A 9,175-nucleotide genomic window follows, 5' to 3' on the forward strand; every position below is an offset into this window, starting at 1 on the left:
TGAACACTTGGATGGATGGGGTGCCTCCAAATCTTGACAAAGTTTGGTAAAAATGTAGGATGAGCTCGAGCAAAGGCGAAGAATAGAGGAGAGGAATGAAAGGGGAAAATAGAGAGAATGGGCTCGGGCTAGACGAAGGGTTTATATAATGACATAATTACTCCCGGTTGGTTATACAAACCGGGATTAAGGTATACCTCTAGTCCCGGTTTGTTATACAAACTGGGACTAAAGGGGCTCATGGGGGCCCCAGCCTGACGCAGCTTGCCACCACCCCTTTCGTCCCAGTTTGTGTCACAAATCAGGAGTAGAGGTACGCCAAGAACCGGGACTAATGATGCCCGCGCCCTAGCCGTTGGAACCGGGACTAATGGTCACATTAGTACTGGGCCGTAATCGAACCGGGACTAATGATGTGACCATCGGTATTTTTATTCGTCACATAATATGAGTTTTGCTTGGAGCGTCTTGTATGATATGAGTATTTGTTTGTGTTGCTTTGTGTTTTAAGTGTTGAATCCTTTCTGGACAAACCCTTTTTAGAAAGCCAAAAATTATGCTATGCTTGCTCCTATGCTTCACTTAAATTTTTAGAGCCACGGACTTGCTCTAGTACTTCACTTATATCTTTTCAAGCACGGTGTGCTTTATTATTTTTGAAGAAATGATCTCATGCTTCACTTAGATTTATTTTTGAGTTAGTAAATTTTTAAGAAATTGTCTCTTTCTTCACTTACATTATTTTGAGAGAAAGAAGAAAATTATGCTCACGATCTTCACTTATATTTGTTTGAGCTTATCAAAAGCAACATATGAAAATAGTCCCAAAGTGATAGATATCCAAGGAGGATATAATAAAAACTTTCATGAAGATCATTGGACAAAATAAACTTGATTCTTAGTAATGGTTTTGAGATATGACGGTATGATATGCGAGTCATGTTGATGAGTAATTGTGCTTTAGTAAGAATATTGATGTTAAGGTTTGTGATTCCCTATGCAAGCACGAAAGTCAATAGTTATGCAATGAAATTTATATCCTACTTATGGTGCATTATTTTGTGTTACTTATGCTTAACACTTGGGCACGAGATTTTTTGCTTTTTGGTTGGTCGCTTCTCAATCTTTTTGCTAGCCTTCATTTTGCACTAAGTATGATCTCTACTTGTGCATCCAAAACCCTTTAAACCAGTTTTGCCATATGAGTCCACTATACCTACCTATATGTGGTATTTCCATGCCGTTCTAAGCAAATTTGCATGTGCCATCTCTAATATTCAAAATAAATTTCTCTTTTGTGTGCTCTATTACATGCGAGGCGGTAAAGGGTAGCCAATATTTCCCATGCTAGATATGTTATTCTCACGATGAGTGTTTATTCACTTGTCATTGCATGAGAGTACGGCAAAGGTACTAGGGATGCCCAGTCTCGAAATGAATAAATGAATTTACTTTATGTTGTCAAATAATAAATTCCTGGAAAATGTTGGTATGGAGGGCACCCATGGATACGGCTAGCCATGGAAAGTGAAAGTTATGGTGGAAAAAGGAATAAACTTTATTTTCTGTTTGGGAACTTCCTATGATGTATCTAGCATGGAAAGTGTTGGGATGCTCCAAGTCGTTTTTCGTTGGTTGGAAAAGTATGCCTCTCAAAAATAATTTTATCTCTCAATTAAAGTTTTGAGCCCTCGCACCTCTACAAATCACTACTTCCCTCCGTGAAGGGCCTTTCTTTTACTTTTGCATTTTTTATTTTGAATTTGAGTCTCCATCTTCTCTTATAAAGCACCAACTAAGGGGCACTATGATCATATTTGAGCATTGGGTGTAGCTAATATTCGAGTGTGTTTCATGAATGGATCAATGATTGAGCATGATGGGCTAGGGATAACTTGCTTTAGTGTTGCTATTTTGAAAGACATGGTTGCTTGTTGGTATGCTTGAGTATTAAAGTCTTCATGTCAAAACTAGACTATTGCTTTGAATCATATAAAAGTCCATATGTCCATGCTATAAAAAATAAATGTGATGAACATGTTAGGTAGCATTCCACATCAAAGATTCTATTTTTATCATTTACCTACTCAAGAACGAGCAGGAATTAAGCTTGGGGATGCTGATACATCTCCAACGTATCTATAATTTTTTATTGTTCCATGTTGTTATATTATCATTCTTGGATGTTTTACAATCATTTTATATCATTTTTTGGTACTAACCTATTGACATAGTGCCCAATGCCAGTTGTTGTTTTCTGCATGTTTTTTACATCGCAGGAAATCAATATCAAATAGAGTCCAAACGTGACGCAACTCCTGTAGGATTTTTCTGTGCCAGAAGAAAGCCAATGGGCCAAGGAAGCACCTGAGGGGCTGCTCGAGGTGAGCAGCACGCACCAGGACGCGCCAGGAGGCCCAGGCGCGCCCTGGAGGGTTGTGCCCACCTCGGGTGCCCCCCAAACCGCCTCTATGCTCTATAAATACCCAAATATTCAAGAAAACCTAGGGGAGTTGACAAAATATTGATCCAGCCGCCGCAGAGTCCAGAACTACCAGATCCAATCTAGACACCGTCATGGAGGGGTTCACCACTTCCATTGGTGCCTCTTCTATGATACGTGAGTAGTTCTTTGTAGATCTAGGGGTCCGTAGTTAGTAGCTGGATGGCTTTCTCTCTCTCTCTCTCTCTCTTGATTATCAATACAATGGTCTCTTGGAGATCCATATGATGTAAGTCTTTTGGCGGTGTGTTTGTTGGGATCCTATGAACTTTGAGTTTATGATAAGATCTATGTTTTTATCCATGAAAGTTATTTGAGTCTTCTTTGATCTCTTATATGCATGATTGCTTATAGCCTCGTATTTCTTCTCCGATATTTGGGTTTTGTTTGGCCAACTTGATCTATTTATCTTGCAATGGGAAGAGGTGCTTTGTAGTGGGTTCGATCCTACGGTGCTTGATCCCAATGACAGAAGGGGAACCGACATGCATGTATTGTTTCTACTAAGGATAACTAGATGAGATCTATATCAGCCGCAATAGATAAACAGATCTCGTCTACATCATGTCATCGTTCTTATTGCATTACTCCATTTTCTCATGAACTTAATACACTAGATGCATGTTGGATAGCGGTCGATGTGTGGAGTAATAGTAGTAGATGCTGGCAGGAGTCGGTCTACTAATCTTGGACGTGATGCCTATATAATGATCATTGCCTGGATATCATCATGATTATTTGTAGTTCTATCAATTGCCCAACAGTAATTGTTTTCCCACCGTTTGCTTTTTTTTTCTCGAGAGAAGCCAGTAGTGAAACCTACAGCCCCCGGGTCTCTTTTCATCATATTTGCCTTTGCGATCTATTTTACTTTGCATTTATTTTCTGATCTATTAAACCAAAAATACAAAAATACCTTGTTGTAATTTACTTGTTCCATGATCTATTTATCTAATCTACAACTTTTATCTCACCTTATTTTCCTATCTTGAGGCGCCGTACTCGAAAGGGATTAGCAATCCCTTTAACACGTCGGGTCGCGAGTATTTGTTATTTGTGTGCATGTGCTATTTACGTAGTGTGAGGAGGTTCTCCTACTGCTTCGATAACCTTGGTATCATCACTGAAGGAAATACCTATCATTGCTATACTGCATCATCCCTTCCTCTTTGGGGAAATACCGACGTAGTTCTAGCAGACATCACGACGACAATCTGCGGATGATCATTTTGATGATCTTCTGGCGTGCTTGGCACTGCCGGAATGAGGTCACACATCACAAGCCAGCGCCACCAGTCGAGACATCAAGACGATTCCCCAATGTCTATATCGAGTCCCTTCTATGCCTCAAACAACATCCCGTGGGGGATATGACGAAGGGTAAAATGGTGATACAATGTGCAGGCCAGCCAACCAAGATTCAGACTCTAACGCCACATGTAGATATAGAGGTGCCTCGGTGGATGAGGCCTCCTGTTGGATGTGCAAAACTCAATGTGGACAGATCATATGTCCATGGTATGAGTACGGGAAGAGCTGGAACGGTGTTGCGGGATGACACTGGAGCTGTGATTTTCTCATCCTGTCACTACCTCCACTCGTTCTCCTTGCCGCTGATAACCCACAAGTATAGGGGATCGCAACAGTTTTTGAGGGTAGAGCATTCAACCCAAATTTATAGATTCAACACAAGGGGAGCCAAAGAATATTTGAAGGTATTAGCAGTAGAGTTGTCAATTCAACCACACCTAGAGATTAATTATCTGCAGCAAAGTGATTAGTAGCACAGTAGTATGATAGTTTTGATGATAGCAGTAGTAGTAACAGTAAGGTAACAGTGATAGAAGTGATATTATAGCAGTAACGATAGCAGTAGCAACGGTCGTAACTTAGCAAGAACAATATAAGATAAATTCGTAGCCATTGAATCGCTGACTCGTTGGAAGATATTCATCATGAGACAGTTATAACCTAGGGTGACACGGCACTAACTCTAGTTCATCGATATAATGTAGGAATGTATTCCGTAAATAGTCATACATGCTTTATTAAAAGAACTTGCATGACATATTTTGTCCTACCGTCCCGTGACAGTGGGGTCCTATTGGAAACTAAGGGATATTAAGGCCTCCTTTTAATAGAGAACTGGAACAAAGCATTAACACACGATGAATACATGAACTCCTCAAACTACGGTCATCACCGAGAGTGGGCCCGGTTGTTGTCACTCCGGGGTTGTCAGATCATAACCGTAGTAGGCGACTATAACTTGCAAGATCGGATCTAGAACATGGATATAAAGGTGATAACATAAACAGTTCAGATCTGAAATCATGGCACCCAGGCCCAAGGTGACAAGCATTAATCACAGCAAAGTCATAGCAACATCAATCTAAGAACATAGTGGACACTAGGGATCAGGCCCTAACAAAACTAACTCGATTACATGATGAATCTCATCCAACTCCTCACTGACCAGCGAGCCTACAAAGAAATTACTCCCGGTGGGGAGCATCATGGAATTGGCGATGGAGATGTGTTGGTGATGATGAAGATCGAAGATCCCCCTTTCCGGAGCCCCAAACGGACTCCAGATCTGCCGTCCCAACAAAGAACATGGCTTGGTGGCGGCTCCGTCTCATGGATCACGATAATTCTTTCTCCTCGATTTTTTCTGAAAATATGTGATTTTATAGTATCAGGGGCTCGTCTGCGGGGCCACCAGGTGGGTACAACCCACCTGGGCGCGCTAGGAGAGGGGGGCGCGCCCTGGTGGGTTGTGCCCACCCAGGTGCCCCTCTCCTGCAGGTCTTGGCTCCAGAAATTCTTATTATTGGTATAAAAATCCTCGCAAAGTTTCGTTCCATTTCGAGAACTTTTATTTCTGCACAAAAACAACACCATGGTAGTTCTGCTGAAAACAACGTCAATTCGGGGTTAGTTTCATTAAAATCATGCAAATTAGAGTCCAAAACAACAGGAAAAGCGTGAGAAAAAGTAGATACGTTGGAGACGTATCAACTCCCCCAAGCTTAAACCTTTGCCTGTCCTCAAGCAATTCAGTTGATAAACTGAAAGTGAGAAAGAAAAACTTTTACGAACTCTTTTGCTCTTGTTTGCATAAATAAGCTTAAACAACACGCAAGTTTTCAGCCAACATTATAACTAACCATGTAAACAATGACATTTAAAGATTATAATGACTCATATCAATGACATAATCAGCTAGCGAGCAATAATAAAATATCTCAAACAACAACAGGTTGTCAAAACAACCATGATATAATATGACAATAGTGGTATCTCGTTAGCCCTTTCTAAGACAGCAAAACATAAATGCAGAGCACCTCCAAAGTTCAAGCAGCGACTATACATTGTAATTCATGGTAGAAAAGATCCAGTCATGATATACCCAACATTAGCTACACATAATGCATAAATCATGACAGTTGTGCTCCACTCAGTTTCCGGCGCTTGTTTTAGAAGGTGGTGATACAACGACATGGGCGTTTTTGTGGACGAGCTGCATGGAGGCCGCTATCTGCGTCGGTCATTCTGGCGTTGTGATGTGTGGTCTCTGCTCTTTTTGCTATTTACGGGTTTTATCTGATATAAATACAACAGTGCCGCCTACTCCCGTTCGCGCGTTGTACGTGGGCCGCCGAGTACGCACAAGATGTTCTGCCCGTGCGGCTTCAAATTTGGACCACTTTGCGGGCTGGCGCACGTGGTTGCTGAGAAAAACAAATGTATATCTGGGCCTGTCCGGCGACAGCAACAACCATTCAGCGGTGCGTCGTCGTGTTTGGGTAGCCGACCAGAAAGTGAACGGCACCGCGCCGGTGAGGCGCAGCGCCGCTTCTCGCCATGGACGGCATGGAGTTCTTCTTTTAGGAATCTGGAGCAGGGTAATGTTTCTATTCTCGCCCAAGTTCTCACTATGGGGTGTGATTTTTTGAGCTGGAATTCGATCGATTGAAGATTCCCTTGACTTGTTCTTCTAAAAATCAGATCTGGCCTGGCTCTCATTTGCCTGTGCAGGTTCGTACCGCGCTTGGATGGCGGAGTTGTCTTAAGAGATCTACTTCCCGGTGAGCAACTGACTGAGGGCGGCACAACCGCTGATGCGAAGGAGGACTTGGTTTATTCTCTGCCGGTGAGACGAGCTGGAGGCTGCATGGATTGTGAAGGGGGCGAATATGCTGGTGTGGGGGGTGCGCATCATATGATCTTGGCGATGAAGGGATGGGCGATTCCTGCGAGATAGGCGGTGCAAATATAGTGCCTGATGCCGCGGACCAGGATGCAGACGAAGAGGGCGTGAGAGTGTCCAATACAAACCAATCTACTTAGAACAGGAGGTGAATTTGTGTTATTCCTCGCCTTGAAGCTGTTTTAGTTCTTGTGGATAATTTTGTGCTGAAATATATGCTTTATCAGCTTTGCTGGTAGTTTTGTTGCAAAAACGTTGTTCATCTGCTCAATTTTGATTTTCTGGCCAGTGCACCATATTGAAAATTAGTCAGAAACATGAACATTGAAAAACATTCTACAAGGGTGACCTATATTGTAGTAGCAACATGAGCAAGCAGTCACACTAGGGGCGCGATTTGATGTCCAGATTAAGAAATAAAAAAGAACATGCTATGACGATTTCCAGACATGGTTGATGCCTCTGTTCACAAAAAATTGCTGGTCTCGCACACCAAAAAATGGATGCTACTACCTGCCATTTTTTGTTTGATAAAACGAAAATTTTCTGAATCTGTTCCTGCTACTTGCATAGCAACACATATATGTCCACTAAATTATATCCCGGCAAATATTCTTGATTCTGCTATATATAACACCAAAGGAAAATATTCTCGATTCTGCTATGTATAACACCAAATGGTGTGGGCTGTGCGCCCATGATCACCACTTTATTTTGCGTCCTTTAGTAAATTTAATCCTCTGATGAGTTGGTGTGCCATTTGTTCACAGGGTCAGTGTTGGGAAAGCGGCAGATGAGAGGGAGCCCAGTCCTTGAAGCTGTTGTCCGTGCATATGTCAATAAGAAGTCTAAAAATGTTGTCAATCCATTGATTGGGACTAGTTTTGATTCCATCGAAGAGGGCTATGGGTTCTACAATCTGTATTCATGGGAGGTTGGTTTTGGTGTCCACTATGCAAAATCCATTTGAATGTACACCGGAAGAAGTGCATGCAGGAGATAGTTTGTGCATGTGCGGTGAGTCACTAGCAGGACGTCATTTCTCTTACATTTTGATGCCTTTGAGCTTTCTTTCATATTTTCTGTTGAAGCCATGCAAAAAATATGTGGGTATTACTTTACAATTTTTTCATCTTCTGATTTGTCTGTGTGCTTGTCTTCTGTGGGGTTAACCATTGCAGGCCAACAGTAGATCAATGAGGTGTGGTTGCAATGCCATGATACGACTGCCGAGGAGTTATCTGTTAACTGTGGAGAGAAATTGTACTTAAGGTGGGCGTCCGAACCCCTCTTCGTTATTTACAAATCAAATTCTGTAGATGGGCATGGCTTGGAAAACACTTGAAACTGAATTTTTTTTGTTGTTGTTGGTCAGGTCATGATACACCTAAAACTGCATGAGCTGCCTCCAAAACATGTGCTCAAGTGATGGACTAGAGATGCAAGAGATATACTACCGCCGGAGTATTTGCGCTACCAGAAGGATCATGGGTCGCTGAAGTATTCTTCTCATCGACACAACACTTTATACTTGTTGGCACTGGATTCCATTAAGTTAGGCGACAGCAATGTGGAAGCATATGCACTTGCTATGGAGAAAATGCGAGATGTCAAAGTGTTGGTCGAGCCAGTTGCCGCCGTGGGGGATGGGCTTGGTCTGTCTTATAGAGAGTTGGCTGCAGATTCAGCCGGCTCTGGCGTTGATAACAAGAAGCACTTTGGGCAAACTATGTCTGAGCACACCATTTCACAAGGATCAGATGTGTTTCCAGCACGGTCAAGGAAACGACAGGCTGGGCGTTCAACAACCAGCCGCAACAAGGCTCTATATATGAACAACCATCAAAGAGGAGTTGATTCTGTTCTATATGCAGAATTCAGGGGCACACGAGCACAACAGACCACATGAAGAACACATGCAGCAACCCGCCTAAAGTCTGAAAAATCTAAATTTTAGTGTTTGTTTACTCATGGTATGGATTTGGCTATGTGGCACTTTGTTATTAGAACCTTGTGTGTTATTTGTGTGAAACATCAAGAGATGGTATGAGTGCTACTATGCGTTCTTGTGTCAGCTGGTCAGCACATTGTAAAATTGCCTGATGAATTCTGTTAGATATGCTCTAGTGTTGTTGTCAGAGTGAATAAGCTTATTTCAGATGGCGATTTATTCTAGCAGCCCTGACGAACATGAGAGCGTGCCCATGCCCATGTTCATAAGTGTGTGTGAGTGATGCTAACACTATAGGATCATGATGGGGGAATGAATAGCACATCTAACCAGCCTGTCAGCGTGTCGTGGACGACATGGGATGCTACTGTACGAAAATACAGAATACAGGATTGGGGTTATAGCAGCTAGCTCGAATATATGACATAAATGCGTTGCTGTAGTGGCTCAATGGGACTACTGATGACCAGGATAGCGAGCTGCATGGAGCTCAGCCTCCAAACAGCAT

At 42.3% G+C, this 9,175-nt stretch overlaps 1 long non-coding RNA gene across 1 annotated transcript; it reads left to right on the forward strand.

Annotated features, from left to right (window-relative positions):
• Nucleotides 1-6,253: 6,253 nt before the first annotated feature.
• On the forward strand, nucleotides 6,254-8,847 carry LOC123089443 (uncharacterized). The gene is made up of 5 exons (XR_006442287.1): nucleotides 6,254-6,411; nucleotides 6,545-6,864; nucleotides 7,487-7,733; nucleotides 7,898-7,988; nucleotides 8,092-8,847. It is a non-coding gene; the product is annotated as an uncharacterized lncRNA (long non-coding RNA).
• Nucleotides 8,848-9,175: the final 328 nt, after the last annotated feature.

This window comes from Triticum aestivum, chromosome 4B, assembly GCF_018294505.1.
Source record: "Triticum aestivum cultivar Chinese Spring chromosome 4B, IWGSC CS RefSeq v2.1, whole genome shotgun sequence".
In the NCBI taxonomy this organism is placed as follows: domain Eukaryota; kingdom Viridiplantae; phylum Streptophyta; class Magnoliopsida; order Poales; family Poaceae; genus Triticum; species Triticum aestivum.